The following is a 20646-nucleotide window of genomic DNA, read 5'->3' on the forward strand; positions in this document are numbered from 1 at the left end:
TTGCCCCACAATGAAACTTATCTGACCGTTCCAACTAGGATCGCGACCTAAAGTCCGGGTTCCTAGCAGTCAAGTCTTCTTAACAGCCTTCTAGCATCGATCGACAACCGCTCCACATTGTGTAGATACAACTGGACCCAAGCAGACTCATACCGCACTTGGTTTGAAGAGAATGGGAAACGAGAGGGATGCATCGATCGACCTCTCTGCCCGTAGGGCATAGTCCCATTCCGGTCCCCTAAAACAGTATGAATCAGGGTTTTAGCCAACATTGTCTAAGGTCATAGACGGACTTTTTCCTATTTTCCTAACATTTCTCGTTAACATTTCCTTTGACGAAAGCTCTCGGCTAATCGAGACCACCCTTCCGTAGGATAGACCCATTGGTCATATCCACCAAGCTTCCCTCGAAGGTTATGTTGATTATCTAATTACCTACCACGTTATGTTTGACCATAAAAGCAGCTTCCTTAATTAACCCATTAGTCACAAGTTCCTTTACGTAATTTAGGGCACAGACACGAAGGCAAGATAAAAGAAGATCAAACACTTCCTTAACTTATCTTCAGATTAATGTTTGTCTCCTGCCCATACAGGAGAATTAAGTGTTCCTTTCTGCCTCCATAGAAAAATCGTTCCATCTCCCGACAACAAAACCCGAAGGTTTATCCTACCAAGATTCCGCCTTGTAACTAGTATCAAGGCCTCAACATCCCATCTCGAGTCACGTGGAACCCCAGGTGGTGAAGTACTTTGATGGAGCCCCAGGGGGGCATGCAGCTGCCAAATGGAGGGGGAGGGAGGAGTTACCATCGCAGCCCTAGGGGCTGCTGCTGCCGCAGGGAAGAGGTGATGAGCTAGAGGGAAGGGGGAGAGCTACTGGCAGATGTCTAGGGGGGGCAGCGTCTCTGTCCACAAAGGAAGAGCCTCCCCTTTTATAGGAGGGGGAGGATGTGGGCATGGCCGCCACCCCTCCCACTTGGGGGGTTGCATGCCCCCCATACTACCACATCACTCCCTCTCTCTCTCTTCCCGACATGCTGTCGGTGGGGAGAGAGAGGGGGGAGTTAAAAATTTTTGAACTAACAATTTTTTTTTTTTTGAAATCAAGTGGGGGGAGTTTCTATGGGGGAGGACACGGGGGAAGCACGAGGGAGCACATAGGGGGGGGATGTTACATCCTCTCCCCCTTAGAGGAATCGAAATGTTCTCATCTTGAATGCGCTTAGGGTTCATTGATGACAAGTTATCATTGGGTTCTCGAACTTGTGGTTTAGGATCCATCACGCTTCCGCTGCGCAACTTTGATGATGTAGCACATCCCTTAGCTTAAGCAATTTTTCTCTGATACCAACTGTAACGTGCCCGCTCCTCAAATCATGGGACATGTCTTAGCAATCCATCGAGAGATATATCTAGAAGATGCCGCTCGGCACTCCCAAGCAATGACATGAGGTTTGCCAACTAGGGTCTCTCGAGTCTGCCCTACAGCGGAACTTATCCCGCCGTTCCCACTAGGATCAACCTAAAGTCCGGATTCCTAGCAGTCAAGTCTTCCTGACAGCCTTCTAGCATCAGTCCGATAGCCACTCCACCTTCTTGTGTAGATACAACTGGACCCAAGCAGACTCATACCGCACTTGGTTTGAAGAGAATAGGAAACGAGAGGGATGCATCGCTCGAGCTCTCTGCCCGTAGGGCATAGTCCCATTCCGGTCCCCTAAAATGGTATGAATCAGGGTTCTAGCCAACATTGTCTAAGGTCATAGACGGACTTTTTCCTAACATTTCTCGTTAACATTTTCTTTAAGGAAAGCTCTCGGCTAACTGAGACTACCCTTCCATAGGATAGACCCATTGGTCACATCCACCATGCTTCCCTAAGGGGTTGTTTTAGTTATCTAATTACCTACCACGTTATGTTTGACCATAAAAGCAGCTTCCTTAATTAACCCATTAGTCACAAGTTCCTTTACGTAATTTAGGGCACAGACACGAAGGCAAGATAAAACAAGATCAAACACTTCCTTAACTTATCTTCAGATTAATGTTTGTCTCCTGCCCATACAGGAGAATTAAGTGTTCCTTTCTGCCTCCGTAGAAAAATCATTCAATCTCCCGGCAACAAACCCGAAGGTTTATCCTACCAAGATTTCGCCTTGTAACTAGTATCAAGGCCTCAACATCCCATCTCGAGTCACGTGGAACACTTGTGTAGGGCCCAAAGGCATTGGGATTTATGGCCAGAGCCCCCATGGGCAACCCAAGCATCCTCCCACACCAAGTAATTTCCATGGAGAGACCTCTCACGGTAGGTTACGTCCACATTCCCGGCGCGGATTCAAAACCCCCTTGGTTAGGGTTTGGCGGTTCGTAGGGGGTAGCTAGTGCCATCCTTCCTTAATTATCCCTTTAGGAAATCAACCACAATTTAAGCAACCAGCTTAATAACATTTACTAGGGAAAACATCCCTTTTTTTTCCATGGCAATCAGTCATCTCAGACCCGGCCATGAAATCATCAACCACACCCCACTTGGGTTAACATCCAAAACCACATTAACAAACAGTTGAATGCACAACCTCTTGCTTCAAGGCATTGCAATCCCATTGCATGCACAACCAGAATTTAACTTGGATGTATCAAAACACTTTTACAACCTTTTCAAACAACCAAACATAGCTTGGGTCAACAATCCATCTTTAACAAGATCAACCTTTGTTAAAACCATTTTAACAGCTCCAAGCAGCATGCTTAGCATGAATCAACTACCCTAAAGTTCACACTTCCCCTTGGTTAGGGCTTCGCAAGGTCAATTTAACAAGTTCCTTCTAGATCCTTTAAATGAACTAAGTGATTTCATCTTGACCTTTATTAATCCTGGCTACCTATTTAAGGTAGAAGATCAACCCAATTCCTAGAGTAGATATCTAATATCACAGGTCACCAAGTGCTAACCCATATTGCTAGTACATCACCAAGAATACATTAACGAGATTCCAACCTGATTAGCTCCAATCTTTGGACAAGGATCTCTAAACGAAATTTCTTTTAGAACTACTGTTCTAACAATGTTTATCGTGCAACCCATTGAGCGTGCAAGTTAACATATATCAACATGTGCATGACCTAACTCTTACTTTAAAAAACTCTATCATCCTCTTGTGCATGAAAAACTGATTTGCAATCTTAGGATGCTATTGCATTTTTTTGATAAGGGAGTGTTTTTATCTCTTTCGATGTGAGGCTCCAATCCTTTTCATGAAAAGAATGCAAACTAAGGTAATCCATTCAGAGTATAATACAAAAATATCTTCTACTATCAATCAATAGAATGTTCTTCATGTAAGTGTTTGCATTTTCCTTAATCAGTTTTACCTATCATTTCATTGACCATAAACATGAAATATCTTATGATTATTACAACTACCATAACTAGATTCATACCTTGGTTCTTTACCTATCGAACCATGCAATATGAATTTTATTATGATCCCCTATCCTCATGAGATAAGCAAGACATCGAAGCAGTACCTGATGGTGGGGAGAAAGTTTAGTGTTTACCCTTGGCAGTGTGTTTGCATGGGTGGTGGCATCTTGACTCGAATCTCCATCCATGGTTGTGGGATTCCCATTTACTTGCAAAGATCTCTGCTTTGGGGCCATCCTCAATTATGAGACTCTCTGAGTCGTGGAGAGAAAGTCCGTAAGAACTTTGGCTAAGAGACAATGTACGAATAGGGAGTGCCTATTGGGAGCCGTGTATCCTATACACGAACTTTGGTAGATAGCTTTAATGGGATGCGTCTTCTTATGCAGGGATTGCAGAACTCTAGCACTCCAATGCCACCTGAGCATATCCTGATGATGAAGATATACTCCCAAAGGCACAAAAAGTGAGTTTGTGTGTGAATTGGGCTTGGGGGGGGAAGGTTGGAAAAGTTCTAGAACCTTCTCTTCTTCCCTCTCTCTCTCCCCTTCCCCTTCCCCTTCCCTCCTCCCCTCCCCCCTCCTATAAAAGGAGAGGTGACGAGCTCGAGGGAAGGGGGGAGTTACTGGCGGACGTCCAGGGGGGTAGCATCTCTGTCCACGAAGGAGGGGGAGGAGCCTCCCCTTTTATAGGAGGGGGAGGAGGTGGGCATGGCCGCCACCCCTCCCACCTGGCGGGCTGCATGCCCCCCATACTACCACATCACTCCCTCTCTCTCTCTCTCCCTAACGTGCTATCGGTGGGGAGAGAGAGGGGGAGTTAAAAAATTTTGAACTAATAATAATTTTTTTTTGAAATTAAGGGGGGGAGTTCCTATGGGGGGGACACGGTGGAAGCACGGGGGAGCACACGGGGGGGGGATGTTACAATTGACCAAGAATTGCACCCATGCCATGAGGTTGCTAGCATCAACCGTGGTGTTGGGGTGGCTAGCAAGATGGTGGGTGGGATCAAGTGGAGTGCGGCCTTGCCTTTTCCCTCTAGAACAGGTGTTGGGGTGGCTAGCAAGATGGTGGGTGGGATCAAGTGGAGTGCGGCCTTGCCTTTTCCCTTTAGAACAGGTGGAGGCAGGCCTTCTGGTGCTTGGGGTGGCTAGCAAGATGGTGGGTGGGATCAAGTGGAGTGCGACCTTGCCTTTTCCCTCTAGAATAGGTGGAGGCAGGCCTTCTGGTGCTTGGCCCCACTAGTTCCCGGCCTATCCTGCCTTGGTGGACTCATCGTTGTGCCAACTCCTCGTACCTGCATTATTGGTCAATGGACATGTGCATAGTTTGTGCCAAGTCCTCTTCTTCTTTTCTTCTCAGCTCTTTGTCTTCTTCATCTGCCTTTCTCTTTCTTTCCTCCTCTATTCTCCTTGATTCCTCCTCTTCCTTCATGTTTCTTTCTTCCTCAGCTTAGAATCCCTGCAAGCCTTTTGTAAGTCTAGTTTTTCTTTGCTCTTTCTCTCCTCTTTCTTTTTCTGTGTAGTTTTCTTATTTGTCTTCTTAGCCTCTCCACGGCTAGACTACTCTTCCTTTTCTCTTTCCTCTTCATCCTCACTCATCGTCCTTTCACTAGATTGTGCCTCTTGTTCATGGTGAGGTGGCAACTTGCTCAGTGTTTCATCAATTCCTTCTCCTTCTAATCCCTACCCTTGCCCCAAGGCTTCTCTAACGATGGTAGTCAGGACCCCACCGAATCCAATAGTTGAGGCCTTTGAAGATGAAGCTTTTCTTTCAGCCTTGGTGGCAGGAGATTCTTCTCCTACCGGTTGTCCTCATGTTGCCAGAGCCTTTGCCAAGGTCTCGATAGTATTTCTCACAAAGACATTGAGGTTCACCTCATCCAATGATTGTGCTGCAATGCTCTCTAGCAAGAGGACATTAATGTGGCTCATGATTGTGGTATACCTCTGACTAGAGAATAATGTGTGCACCATCTTGGCCTAGAGTTGGATTTTGGGATTTGGAATATCAGCCAAGCTAATACCATTGTTGGTGTGGACCTTCACCTTGTTCATCCCTAGCATGGCATATACATCTCTTTTTTACTTTCTCTTCACTTTGTTTGCCAGGCCCAATGCTCTTTCTGCCAACTTTGGGGTCAATTCAATCAGCACCTGACAAGTTCCTTCTCCCTCCCACACGGTCATGATGTTGCGGTTCCTGTTAAAAGTTCATAAGAACTCCATGCAATAGTTGTAATCTACCCCTTTGCCCATTGCTTCCATGTATTTCTGCAGATTTCACTACTCAAAAATTTGCCTCACGGCCCGTTGGTTACATCTTCTAGGTTGAAGACATGCCGAAATTTAAACTGTTTGAAGGCCCTAGTCTCCACCGAGAGGTTGTATCTCACCTGTTCTTCGTTTGAGAAAGGCAATTTTCTTGTCTTTTCTTGGCCTTCCATGATGGGTGCTTGTCATGAAGCCATGTTCACCATTAGTGCTTTTCAAAAGAATTACTCACAGGAGGAAAGGCTACATGCTTGCTGACTTGAAATGTTTAAGCACAGTAGTAGATTTTTCCTTCAACCAATCCATTCATTCCAAAATTTTATGACATTTTTCCTCAATTCAGAATTTAACTTTTCATCTATTTTGGACATTGATTGAGGCTTTTTAGTTTCTCTTGTGTGTTTCATTTACATTACCTGTTTGATTTTACATTTTGATCTCACCTTACCCCCTCCCCCCTTGAGAATGAGAAGGATCCTTCCTAGGAATAGAGGTTAAAGGGTTAAGGGAATTCATCAGCCTATGCACAGTACTTCACGTGTACATAAGCCAAGCATAGAAGTTTGGATTATACTCCATTTGAGCATAGTGGTCCATGTCGATAGGTCGAATGCCTACGTGAGTGATGTAGGTAAGGAGATCCATTATGAAGTCATCGGAATCAATTCAGCTACTAGCAATGTGTAACTCCTCTTCAGTTAGAATACGATCTAAATGCGGATGGGTTAGGAGGTGCTCTTCTAGGGTTTTGTTACGAATTGTTGTTAAGACCCGATCTACATAAGTAGGGTCATACTCCAAGGTTTTAATAGCATGTCTTTGTTCAGCATTAGTCATGATTTGGTAGCCCTGAAATTCCCATTGGAGTTAGAGAGCATACCATTTCCTCAAGAAAGAAGAGTGTTGTCAACAACAAACTGCTTCAACTCTTCGATTTCTTGGTCCGATATGGCATAGACAGTGTGCTTGTCGTATTGATGTGATGAGGTGTCGTTTCTGTGCTTACTCTCAGAAAATCTCTATGGCGATTAACTCCTTAGCTGTTTTGGTAGCCTTAATAACAAATACAAATTCTTCCCATGAACAAGGTAGCATACGCATCTCCATTGCTAAAGGCTCATAGCTTTTAGCAAGAGATATAAAGGTGGCATCTAAGCATCTAAGGCAAAAAACCAAGTCATCCCTCGTGTTCTCGGCGAAGTCTGTAGCCAAGGTTAGAATTGATCTCTGCTCATAAGAGGGTCTAAGGCCTGCATGTGGTTGTGGGGTTTGACTGAACTAGAGATTTCAGCAGCAGTTGATTGTTGCGGCTTGAGTTACTTCTAAGGTTGTGGCTTGGCCTTTTGTTCAATAGGTTGGTGGTTTGCAGCTGCTAATGGTGCTTCTGAGGCCTGAACACCACTATTAGGCCCAAGTTGAGACGGTTTGTTAGTAGCGGGCTGCAATTTTGGTCTATAGATTATTTTAGATTCTGTGGGCCTAAACTTCGGAGGTTCTATAGATTTAGCAGCCTGAGTCTCTTGTGGCATGAGTGCCTAATCGATCTTGATGTTTCGTGTGGTCAAGCTTGAGGGCGGCATTTGAGTAGGGCCTTTGGCCGTTTTGTCTTTAGGTACCCAAATCCAGGTGTTACCCACATAGTAGCCTTGCGCTTACAATAAGGTCTTGGGGACCCATCGCGGCTTGACCATACGTGGATGTCTATAGTTTTCTCTTGGCCTCCTAGGTTTCGAGTGTGGGTCCTTAGCCTTGTGGGGCCGTGGATGGCTACTCCTAGGTGGTAGGCCTTGATGTTTAGGTATCCATTAAAGCCTTAGTTCAGAGGTCTTAGTTTTGGCTTCAGTGGTTTGCAGGTCTTTAGGTTTGGTAAGTGGTGACGAGTCACAACCCCCCTCCTTAGACTTGACACTGGGTTTCTCTACCAGTGGCTTTGCGGACTTTGAAGGAGTTGTGCAGCCCTTACTAAAAGCGGTGACTATATGTACATTGCCTATGGCGAGGTGAATATAATCTCAATATGCTGGGACTCATATTCAACATTGCAATGAGCTTGCTTTTTAAATGTGTGTCCTAACAGTGATTCTGTACCTGCATCTTTGGTGTTTGGCAACACATAGAAGATCATTGGTATGCTTTCAGACTCAATAGAGACTATAGCCTTGCACTTTCCCAAGAATGCATATGATTGGTCCCCCATATGGGCTGAGTTTGGCATTGGTGGGTTGCAAGTGCGGTCTACCAATGTGAGTCCAATGATCGTGAGTTAAGACATTAAAGTCAGCTCCCTCATCGATCAATGCATTGGTGGGTTAAGACATTAAAGTCAGCTCCCTCATCGATCAATGCATTGAAGGTGTGTGTTTGCTTAGCAGTGAGACCATTATGTTTAGGTAGGCTGGTTCTACTCCTTCCTCATCCTCATTGTTAATCTTTGTGATAGTTGCCACTCACTCATTGACATGGGATTCTAGCATTGGTGGCTCATGCAGTGGGTGCGCGGGAGGATAGTACTTCTTCATGCGGCTACCATTGAAGAAGCATATGCCCTCACCCTCTAGGGTTTCAAGTTATATATTGCTAGTTCAACTAATCGTGCGAACTTTGAAAGGCCCTAGCCCTCTAAACTTCATTTTTTGCTTATGTCCCTTGACTGAGTATAGCAGTACCAAGTCTCCATGTTTGAAATTACGTTGCATGACATGCTTGTCAAACCAGCTTTTGTGTCTTGCCTTCTTACATATTAGCGCATGGATGGCTAGAAGTCAAGTTTTTGATAGACATTCTAGCTCAACTAGGCAGTCTGTCCATGTCTCCTTTCCATCCCATCTCTCTTGATGAGCGATTCTCAAGCTAGGAATGAAGAACTCTACAGGTAGAATTGCATCATTCCCGTAGGTCAACCTGAAGGGGGTCTATCCCCCCATAGCCATTTTATAAGCTGTGGGGTAGGCTCATAAGGCTGCCATGAGTTTGTTATCCTAGTTGATGCACGAAGTAGAGACTACCTTGGTCAGGACATTTACTAGAATTTTATTTCGTAGACTCAGCCTGGCCATTATCCTAAGGATAGTACGGTGAGGATTTTTGATGGATGATTAGAAAGGTGGATAGGAGATGAGAGATTACTTCATTGATGAAGTGTGTGCCTTGATCACCAATGAGTTTGATGGGGCAGCCAAATCTTGAGATTACCTGCTCCCAAAGGAACTTGGCAGTGGTCCTAGCATCTTTCTTTCTCGTAGCTTGTGCTTTTTCCCACTTCGTGAGATAGTTTCTGGTAACAATGATGTATTTTTCTTGTGAGTATTATGATGCGGGACTGATTGGCCCAATGAATTTGATTCCCCATTTCTCAAATGGTTTCCTTGCAATGGTTGGACTCAACTCCATTTTATCATTGCGAACTGGTACGTTGGTCCTTTGGCACTCATCACTGTGCTTTACGAATTGTGCTGCATCTCGAAAAAGAGTAGGCCACCATAGTTGAGACTGCAGCACCTTGTGAGTTGTGTCTCCGCTGAAATGCCCTACTACTATTCCATCGTGTGCCTCTACAAGTATGTTGTGCATTTTATGCTCGCACACACTTCTGTGTAGCAATCCATCTTGCCCTAGTTGATAGAGTTAACCTGCTATCAAAACTGATAAGGTTGGATTTTGAGAATGAGTTGCCTAAGTCGGGCTTTTTCTATTGGTCGTCTAGAGAGTCTGTGCTCAAGTACTTGGACTATGTCATCTGCCCACAATAAGGTGTCAAATCAACTCTAAATAAGTCTCTTTCATTGGATAGGTTGAATAGATGGGCATCAGGTAGTTCGTCTACAATGTCGTGTCTAGCGGCTTCTCCCGTGGGGATACAAGACAAATGGTCAGCAATATAATGCTACTTTCCTTTACGTACCACCAACAGAGAAGTCGAATTCTAAAAGTTGAAGTAACCATCGAGCTATGCGTCCTATAGTGCGCATGGTTTATTAACAAGGTAAAGTAAGGCTTGATGAAGGTAAAGGGCGTAGCCAAAAGATAATGCCAAAACTTCTTTACAGCAAACACCATGGCTAAACCCTCTCTCTCCATTTTCGAGTAATTCATTTTCATATCTGTGAGTTTTCTATTAACAAAGCTCACATGATAGTCTAAGTTGTGTTCACCAGGCTGGCATAACACAGCTCCTACATCGAATTTAGAAGCGTCAATGTGAACATGAAAAGTGATTGTCCAGTCTGGGGCTCGTAGAATTGGTGTAGTGGTGAAAGCCTTTTTCAACTCCTCATGTGTGCATTGGAATTCCTCGGTCCACTCAAATATAATTAGCAACTTGTATAGAGGTCTAGCAATCAATGCATAGTTCAACACAAACTGTCGATAATACCTTGTATGGCCTAGGAAACACTAAATTACCTTGTAATCAGTTTTTGGTGGTGGAAGATCAACAATAACCCTAACTTTTGAGAATTCGATGTGACAATGTTGTTCTCTTTGACACCATGTGCCCTAGGATGCATCTGTGCTCTTCACCTAGAAGAACTGGCACTTTAAGGGGTTTAACGAGAGATAATATAATCAACACCATTCAAAGACAGTTGTCTAAGTGTTCCTTCCAAGTAGAGTGAACACACAGATTGTCGATGAAAACCTCTAACTTCTTCCTAATCATATCCTTGAATATAGCACACATGAGCCTCTGGAAGGTAGCTGGTGCGTTAGTCAACCCGAAGGGCATGAGTATGTAGGCAAAGACTCCCCACTCATTGGCAAAGGCGGTCTTGTGCCTATCGTCAGGGTGCACTTGCACTTGATTATACCGCGAGAAGCCATCCATGAAACTGTAGGCCTCAACCACTCTCTTGAGCATGTGCTCGGTGTATAGCAATGGATAATTATCTCTCTTTGTAGTAGCATTTACCTTTTTGTAGTTGACACACACTCTGATCTTCCCATTCTTCTTTAGTATGATGACTATGGGTGAAACCCAGTCCATGTGCTCAATCTTGTAGATGAATCCTACTTCATTAGTTTATCAATTTCTTCCTTGACGGTATGAGTATGCTTTGGATTCATGGGATACAATCACTGCTTGACCGGTGTTGCATCGATGAGTGTCATGGGTATATTGTGAGTCACTACACTCGGATCTACCCCTTTGAGTTCCTTCAGGGAGCAAGCAAAGACATCTATATACTCTCGCAAAAGAGCAATGAGACTTGCTTCCTCTTCCTCAGTCAGGTCATCCGCTATAAAGACAGGTCGGGGTGTCTCCCCCTCCTTGGCTAAAGTGTGGTTTTCTTTGCTCCTCTGCTTGCGCATCCCTAGGTTGTTTCCTTCTTTTCTCATTTAACCTTCTGCACCTTAGGTGAATAGGTAAGTCCCCTTCGGTGCATCTAGTCTTAGAAGGTCGAGGTATTTTGGGATCACTCCTCTGAGCTTACTTCCAATTCAGAATCGAACTCTCCGTCTTCGCTAGAAGAGGGAGTCTCTCCCAATGATCGTATCTTGGATGGTGAATCCATCCTAAGTAATGGTGTGGCACTTGATTGGGTTAGGCTTTCTTGCTCAAAGTCTATTGCACCTATGTGCTCCAACCAGGTGCAATCACAATCCATGCACATGACTCCTCTTTCGATTCTATAGGCATTTTCCTTGCATGGTTTGGAGTCTGCTTGTATTTTCTCTATCACCCATCCCTCAGTGTCATATTCTATCATGTCAATTTCCCCTTCACTCTCATCACATTGAAGGAACAACCCATGGTTTGGAGTTTGCTTGTATTTTCTCTATCACCCATCCCTCAGTGTCCTCATATTCATCAATTAAGTTGTGCACTTTGGTCCATCACCACTGAGGTTCATTCAAGAAATCTTCAAGTGGTTTAAGGTTTGCTAATGGGTTACCAGCTAACTTGTCAGCTTGGGTAGGTTGCTCATGAATATATGGGTACATCACGTGGGTTCAAAAGAAAGTATTTTAAAATACCACTTTTATACATTTTTTACTTACAAAAGGGTGTAATATAAAGATGTGGACTAGCCACTTATGTGAGGTCCGTGGCTTGGGACTCAGATGTTGTGATGCTTGCTAGTTGTGAAGCCATTGGGGTACTAGTGGCATTAGGTTGGGTTGGTTTAGGGGCAACTAGTTGCAATTTTGGTTAATAGACCTATTGAGGTTCAACAGGTTTGGTTTGTGACTCAAGCAGTTTAGCAATTTTAGGTGGCTCATGAGTCTTTGGAGATGGGCTAGTAGTCGATGACTAAAGGGCACGTGTGCTTCTCTTGGTCTTAGGCACCCAAATCCATCTATTACCCTCATAGTAGCCTTGTCCTCACAATAGGGCCATAGATACCCATCATGGCTTAACAGTTCGTTGGGTTCTAGAATACCAAATGTGTCTCCTATGCTTATAGTGTGATGGTCGGTAGTTATGGTCCATGTGATTCGACTCTTAGGTGGTGGTGGTTGGTGTTTAGGTACCCATTTCAGATGTTGTTCAATGGTCTTGGTTGTGTTTCCCTTGGGTTGTGATTGGTCGATCTTGGTAGGGCAAGACAAGTCACAACTCCCCTCCTTAGACTTTGTGTTAGGTAGTACTATCAGTGGCACCGTGGGCTTGGATGGAGCCACACTGCCCTTTTTGCTAAAAGTCATTACTATCCTCATAGTGCCAATGGCGAGGTGAATATGCTATCAGTTGTAGTCAACATTCCAATGTGCCTACTTCTCAAAAGTGTGTCCTGGCAGTGATTCCTCATCTACGGCCGTGGTATTAGCACATAGAAAATCATGGGTAGGCTTTCAGTCTTGATAGAGACCACTACTTTGCATTTTCCTAGCAGAGGGTATGACTATCCCCCAAACGGGTTGAGCTTAGCATTCATGGGTTGCAATTGGGGCTAACCAATGATGCTCATGAGTAAGAATATTGAAGTCATCTCCTTCATCAATGAGTGCATCAAAAATGTCCATCTTATGAGCAGTGACAATGATTCATAGATAAGAAAGTTTTACTGCCTTCTCGTCCGTATCCTTGATTTACGTGATGTTGGATACTCTCACGTTGATAGGTGCATGTAGCATAGGTGGCTCCTGCAATGGATGGGTTGGGCAGTAGTACTTCTTGAGGCAATTGCTATTAAAGAGGCCTATGCCCTCTCCCTCCAAGGTTTCAAGCTCCACATTGTCTATTAGACTAATATTGCAGACTTTGAAAGGCCTAATCCTCTTAATTTCATCTTTTTCTTATGGCCCTTTACTGAGTATAGCAATACTAGGTTGTCTTGCTCCAAGTCACGCCGTTTGACATGCTTGTCAAGAACCAACTCTTATGTCTTGCCTTCTCATAGATTAGCGCATGAGTAGTGAGGAGTCGTATCTCAACGAGACGCTCCAGTTCTACTAAGCATTTGGTCCGTGCTTCTTTCCAATCCCATCACTCTTGTACTACTACTCTCAAGCTAGGGACAAGAAACTCTACTAGCAGGATTGCTTCACCTCCGTAGGTCAACTTGAAGTATGTTTGCCCAACTACTATTTTATAGGCTGTCCTATAGGCCCATATAGTGCTACCATGATTTTTTTATCCCAATTGCTGCACGAGGCAGAGACTAACTTGGCCAAGACATTCACTAGGATCTTGTTCACGAATTCCACCTTATCGTTAGCTTGAGGGTAGTAAGGTGATGATTTCCTATGGATGATCAGGAAGGTGGATAGTAAGTGGGCAATTACTTCATTAATGAAGTGAGTGCCTTGGTCACTATAACTAGTTCAATAGGGCAACCAAATCATGAGATCACTTACTCCCAAAGGAACTTAACCATGGTTCTAGCATCATTCTTTCTCATGGCTCGAGCTCGGCCCATTTTGTAAGGTAGTCCATTGCCACAATGATGTATTTGGATTGGGAGTACTATGTTGCATGATTCATTAGGCCAATGAAGTCAATGCCCGATTTTTCGAATGGCTCGCGTGCTATGACTAGGGTTAACTCCATCTTGTCTTTATGAATAGGAACCTTAGTCCTTTGACACTCTTCACAATGCTTTATGAATTTAGTAGAATCGCGGAATAGGGTGGGACACCACAGTTGAGATTCTAGAACCTTGCGAGTTGTAGTATCTCCATTGAAGTGGCCTCCATCATTTCCACCATGCGCTTCAGTTAGCACATCATGCATTTCATGCTCACATACACATCTCCACAACAGACCATCATGCCCTAACCTATAAACTTTGCTAGTGATCAATTGATAGGGTTGAATCTTAAGGATAAGACGCCTTAGCCTAGCCTTCCTAATAGGTCTCTCTAGTAGTCCATGCTTTAGGATTTGGACTATATCGTCAGCCCAATAATGTGTCAAATTGGCTCTTAATAAATCCTTCTCACTGGACACGCTAAAAAGGTGTGCATCGGGTAGGTCATCTATAATGCCTTGTTTAGTGGCCTCTCATGTGGGTATGTGGGACATGTGATCTGCTATGTAGTGTTGCTTGCCCTTGTGTACAACCATAGAAAAGTCAAACTCTAAAAGCAGAAGCAACCATTGGGCTATGCATCCACCAGGAGCCCAAGGTTTGTTGACAAGATAAAGCAAGGCTTGATGGTCAACAAAGAAGGTAAAAGGCATAGCCAAAAGATAATGCCAAAATTTCTTTACAAAAAATACCATGGTCAAACCCTCCATCTTTGTTCTAAAGTAATTCATCTCTGTATCTGTGAGTTGTCTACTAACAAAGCTTACTAGATAGTTAAGGTTGTGTTTGCCGAGGCTGGCACAAAATGCTCCAATGGCAAACTTTGACGCATCAATATGCACATGGAATGTTATGTTCCATTCTAGGCTTGTAAAATTGATACGTTAGTGAGAGAATTTTTCACTCCTCATAAGCACATTGACATTCCTCGGTCTAGTTGAATACAATTAGCAAGCTTGTAGAGAGTGGTATAGCAATCAATGCATAGTTCAGAACAAAGCGCCAATAGTATCCTATGTGTCCTAGGAAGCACTGCACTCCCTTATAGTTGGTTGGTAGTGGCAAGTCAATAATAACCTTGATCTAGAGAAGTCAATGGTAATGCCATTCTTGGACACCATGTGCCCTAAGATACATTGTGAGCATGCTTTGGATTCATCAAGTAATTCATTGCTTTACTAGTGTTGTGTCAGAAGTGATTGGGATGTTATGTGTTGCGACCCTTGGATCGACTCCTTTGAGTTCATCTGAGGACTAGGCAAGCACGTCCATATACTCTTGCAAGAGAGCAATGAGATTAGCCTCTTCTTGCTTGGTCAGGCCATTAGCTATAAACATGGCTCGAGGCTTCTCCCCTTCCCTTGGTAAGTTGATTTCCTTAACTTTGATAGCTCCTTCTATCGGTTCACTCATTTTTCCTTGTCTTTTTGTGCCCAATAAGATCACTACCATGTCCCCTTTCTTGAATTTAGTGAAGCATTTTGGTAGGTCTTGGGGTTTCTTCTGTTGTTCGACTTCCATCCCTTTTGGTTGTCCTCTCTTTTCCTCCTTCAACCATTTGTGCCTTAGGTGGACCCAACAAGTCCCCTTTGGTGCATCTAGTTTAAGGTGGTCACCAAACTTACCTCCAATTCCAAGTTGAACTCACAACCCTTGCTAGAGGATGGATTTTTCCCTGGTGGTCTCACAGCTCCGAGGGTCAACTCCATCCTAAGGAGAGGTGCAACACTTTTTTCTAGACTAGTCCTGCTTGTGAGTAGTCCATTAGACCTAACGGATCTATCCAAGAGTGATCACATTCGGTTCTGAGAACTCCTGGTGCATAGATCAGATGCCGTAAGCACGCGTAGTGAGCATCAGAAGATCCCCAAGAACAAAAGAACTCTACTTTTTGCACACAAATCAATGTACAAGACTTTCACGACATGAACAAGAGACTAATTGGGTGCAATCTCCCCCCATGCCTTGTGTGAGCGCTGTCGTAAAGTTCGTGCAACGACTGTAGAATACAGGGTTCAACATACAGCAAGAGATGAGGCTAACAAGAAGAACTCAAATAGTTGATGCCAAAGTTCACTATATTCCTTATCAAATGAGTTACAAGAAGTTCATGTTCAGAATAATCTGAAGTATCTCATAAACTGTTTACATTCAGGTGTATGATGACAGTTATAGTAGGAAGAAAAACGTTCTTCACATCAGCATGTTCATTCTGTAACTTGACAGTTGCCTGATCAGCAGAGATTTTCAGAAGATCCAGAAAGCTGAAAGGTTCTATGTGTTGGAACCTGCAACTCAACTCTGTTTTAGAGTATCAAGTATCCACATCTAGAATTGTGTAAGCATAAGGATAGCTGTTCTTTGATTGCCAGCATGACCTGTTCTTCTAGAAACGAAGTATGAATGTATCATAGCATGTATATGTGGAGGATTCAGACATGCCAGTTCAGCCACGCAACCTGTTCTTCAATTCAGCATATATTGCAGTGATCACCTCTTTCGTACATGAAAAGCAGTAATAACAGGCTGTTCATCCTTAGAGTTGTTTAGGAAAGACACAAGATTGTCAGTTGGATATGAGACAATGGCACAGAAAACTCCTGTAATGTAGCCACTAGCAAAGCTAACTGCAAGCTGTGTAGGTTTTGAGCATTCTTCTTTAGGAATAGGCACAACATTCTTATACAACAGCTCAACCATTTCTCAAAGCATGCAAACTTCATCATAGTGAATGGATTCTGGTGTCCTCATAGTTTTAAGCTTGTCTGTCCATTGCATAATAAGGTTTGAATATTTGTGCATTTCTGGTTTAGTCTGGAATGCAGTCTCCATTACAGCCATCTGCTGATCATTCATTATATTTCTCCTACACTTCTTCGGCTGGAGTTCTTCACATGCTACTCCAGAGGTGATACTTTGAACTGTATAAGTTCCAATAGCCTGACTATTTTTCTTTCAAGGTCCATGTCTTTCGGTTATAGATCCATTTCTTCAGCTGTTGATATGAAATCACTGGGCCTTCATCTTCGCTGGGTGGTCTTCTTGATTAGTCTGATTTGCTTTGTGACATCTTTTATGCCAATTTAGTAAGAATCTGATTTACGTATCTCAGAGTCTAAACAGTATATGCTGTCTGAACGGTATGGAGAGTTACTATGAGCTTCTATCATAACTATGGCAAGACCTTTAAGAAACCTCTGCGAGAGTGCAGTATGCCCTTAATCGTAACCAGAATAATGCTCGTATGCTTCTGACACTTGATGAAAAGATCTCACGACGTATCTCGGAAGGAGAGGCTCTGCTACGCCGCATGATTTGATATGGTCTCCTCGACGAGAGCCAGAACAAACTGGATTAAGTCCTTGCTTTGACTGTGGAGAACTTTTTGGAGCGCCGCATTGTTCAGTCCTTTTGGAGCGATCAATAATGCCATCCGATCCATCACAAAAGAATTCGTTTATGAGGATTTAATAGAAGATGATGGAAAGAAGCGAAATCAGTCCTGTGTCGCAAGATGATAGACCCTCTGCTGGCATGTAAGCATCAAAGCATCAACAATCACGCCATATTTTTGAAAGTAGCTCCAGAACATCTCCTCTGTCCTCTCAGACAGTAAAGAATCCCTGCATACAGGATTTTGACTCCTTCCAGCACAATGATCATAACCTGCAGAATTTCGACCACGTGGACTTTGGCCGCAGTCATCACGTACCAAGCCTCCAGTTTGGAATTGATTCGAAGTATTTCGAGTACAGTTCGGTAGATTTCCCCACAGGAATTTGAACCAAGGAGTCACTTTTTCACGAGAGCTTTAGGGCCCAAATCCTCGATCTGCATATCTTGGAGATTCAGCATCAAACCATCAGAACTTAGCAAGACTCTGTTTTCTGAATTGGATATAGCGCCAGCGATTTCTCTGCTAGCCTCAATCTAATGAAAGCAGGATTGTTGAATATAGCTTCCCCCAATAAGTTGAGCACTTTTCGCCTCCCCTTGTGCTCGAACAATGGCCCTTCTTTTATCTTGTTCCGCTTTCTCAACTCTGAATTTAGCTCTCTCAGCTTTCTGAGCAGCCACCTGTTTTGCTTCAATAGCAGCTGTAAACTCTTTACCAAAAGTAAGGTTAATAATTGAAACATCATCAAGTGCAATATTGAAATTTGCAGCCCGCTGGGTAAGAATTTTTCTTATCTCTCTGCTAACAGCCTCACACTGTGTTATGAGCTGGCTTGCATTATACTGTGCTACAACTGCCTTCAAGGTCTCATGAATTATGGACGGTAAAACTCTTTCATTGTAATTAGTACCCAAGGTCCTGTAGATTATTGGCAATGTATCAGCTACAGGTCTTGTCAAGACACGAAGTCCTATTTTAACCATTTGCAGATCTTTACTTCTAGAAGTACTCTCAACAACATGAGGCCTTGCTCTGACATCAAAGATAATCGGTCTGTCGAACCAAGGAATCATCAAATGGATTCCTTCGGGATAAACCTTCTCTTTGATTCCATAATTCCCTGCACTTTTCTTAGAGATCATCATTGAAATTATCTGCTTGATAATGTCCTTTGGCATCAGTTTTTCATATTTTTCTAACACACACACCCAAACAAAATCATACACATGCACTAAGGGAGTATATACGTTGGATGCGGATTATCGAAATGCATCACACACACAATGAATCACACGCAGAAAATAACACAAATGCACAACAAAAGAAATGGAGGTTTATACGACTCGAATGCGCAGCAGCACGACATCCACCCCCTCTAAACCTGCGCATCGTCCAGATGTGCCAACTATCCAGGATCATTCAAGTCCACAAACAGGTCGAGTCCATCTTCTGTTTCTAGTAGACCTGTTTCTCCATCAGCTTCATCATCTATATTCTCTACTTCTTCTGCTTGTCTTTCTTCTACCTGCTCTTCTTCTGTCAACGCTTCAAGTGCATATTCTTCATTTTCTCTTCTCTTGAAAATCTTGACTCGTTTTCCAGCAATGGGCACCCTCAGTACTGCTCCATCTAATTCATCCAACTCATAGGTACCATTGTCAAAAACCTGTTTCACCACATACGGTCCAAACCATCTTTGAACCATTTTTCTCATGCTACTATGCTGATTCTCTAGACTACTGTCATAGACTAGAACCCAATCTCCTTCTTTTATGGCTCTAGGCCTCAAGCGATGCCTTAAATCAAACCTGTCCTTGTTTCTGAGTTGGGCTGCCTTCAAACGATCAACTGCTAGCTGCACATCTTCTGTCCTTCTCTCTAGTTGACGAATCCGAAGAGCTAGAAGCTCTTCCCTTGATAAATTCTCATGCCACGGAAGAACACTCCAAGTAAGAGCACAAATTTCTGTAGGCATGACAGGTTTTTGCCCATTCATCAACTCTGCAGGCATGTATCTAGTAGTCACACTATGTGTAGAACGATCAGCCCACAACGCAAAAGGTAGTAATCTCGGCCAATCCCCAATCCGACCTCTACAAGCTTTTGCCAATGCTTTAACTATCGGCGGATGTCCTCTTTCACTCTTGCCATTTCCCTCTGGATTATAGGCAGTAGTAAGAGCCAATTTAATCCCAAGCCGTGAGAAAAATTCTCTAGCTTCATCTACATCTAGCTCTCCACGATCAGCTGTAATCTTGTCTATACATCCATACCTGCAAAATATTTCTTCCAACAAGAATTTACATACTGTAGTGGTGGTCTTTGTCCGCAAAGATCTGCCTTCAACATAGTTTGTAAGATCCTCCCTAGCCAAGACAAGATATCTCATCTGCCAAAGTCCCATTGGCAAAGTAACGAAGTCTACCACCCACTTATAATGCATACATAGTGGATAAGTCGGATGCAACTCATCACGATGTCACACTAAAGAGTAAAGCTGGCAGTCCTTGCAAGTCTCCACAAAGTGAGAAACATCTTTATACATCCCTTTCCACCAGTATCTTTCTCTGATTTTCTCATAGGTAGCCCACACACCTCTATGTCGAGCCCATGAGCTCTCATGAAACTCTCGCATAATCTGTATCTGCATCGCTACATCACAAACTACTCTCAAGGGCAAGCCTCCTCTCTTCTTTGGATGCTTCCAAAGAAAACCATCTTTCAAGAAATACCCATAAGCCTTCCTTCTGATTTTCTTGAATTCATCATCTTTCCAATCAGCTCTTCGAGTCAATGAACTTAGATACTGTCTAATTTGCAGCCACTCGTCAACATAAAGTTCTTCAATAAAGGTTTCAATAGTAGATACATGACAATCATGAACAAGGACAGAAGCAGCAAATTCTGTCTCATCATCTTCTGCAAGCATTGACTCCTCATCCTCATATCTCGCTCTAGATAGCATGTCAGCAACTTGATTATCTTTCCCTGCTATGTGTCGAAATTCTGGATTCAATGATTTGATATAGGCAATCCACCGAAGCATCGCTATATCTGGAGTCGAGCAACTAGTAATCATACCAAGCAAAGGCAAACAATCTGTTTCCACAACAACTGAAGCTCCAATAAAATACCCTTTGTCACACTTCAGTGCAGTGACTACTCCCCACAACTCTCTTTTGATCTACGGATATCTCCTCTGTCGCTCATTAAGAACTTTAGCTCCAAAGCGGATTGCATACCTATTTCCATCAGCATCATCCTGTCCCACTGCCCAACCTATGCCAATAGGGCTAGTATCAACTGTCAACATGATCGGCCGTCCACACTGATAATCTGCCTTGCAAAGAGTAGGAGCTGACTACAATAACTTCTTGAGCTTACGCATGGCTTTCGAATGCTTCTCATCCCAATGAAATTTCTGCCCCTTTCGAAGCAGCTGATAGAGAACATCTGCTATATGAGCAAAATGAGGAATCCAAATCATGTAAAATACACAAGCTCCCACAAATCTCCGCACCTCTGAAGTAGTCGAGCAATACTCTGCAATCCTGTTTATGGCATCCACCTTTGC

The 20646-nt window shown here is 43.4% G+C and overlaps 1 pseudogene; it reads right to left on the reverse strand.

Annotated features, from left to right (window-relative positions):
- Positions 1 to 17467: 17467 nt before the first annotated feature.
- Positions 17468 to 18178, reverse strand: LOC148020757 (prohibitin-1, mitochondrial pseudogene; annotated as a pseudogene).
- Between the last annotated feature and the right edge of the window lie 2468 nt (positions 18179 to 20646).

The sequence above is a fragment of the Lygodium microphyllum genome, chromosome 18 (assembly GCF_053477565.2).
Source record: "Lygodium microphyllum isolate KBCC chromosome 18, Lygodium_microphyllum_v1.1.10, whole genome shotgun sequence".
Classification (NCBI taxonomy): Eukaryota; Viridiplantae; Streptophyta; class Polypodiopsida; order Schizaeales; family Lygodiaceae; genus Lygodium; species Lygodium microphyllum.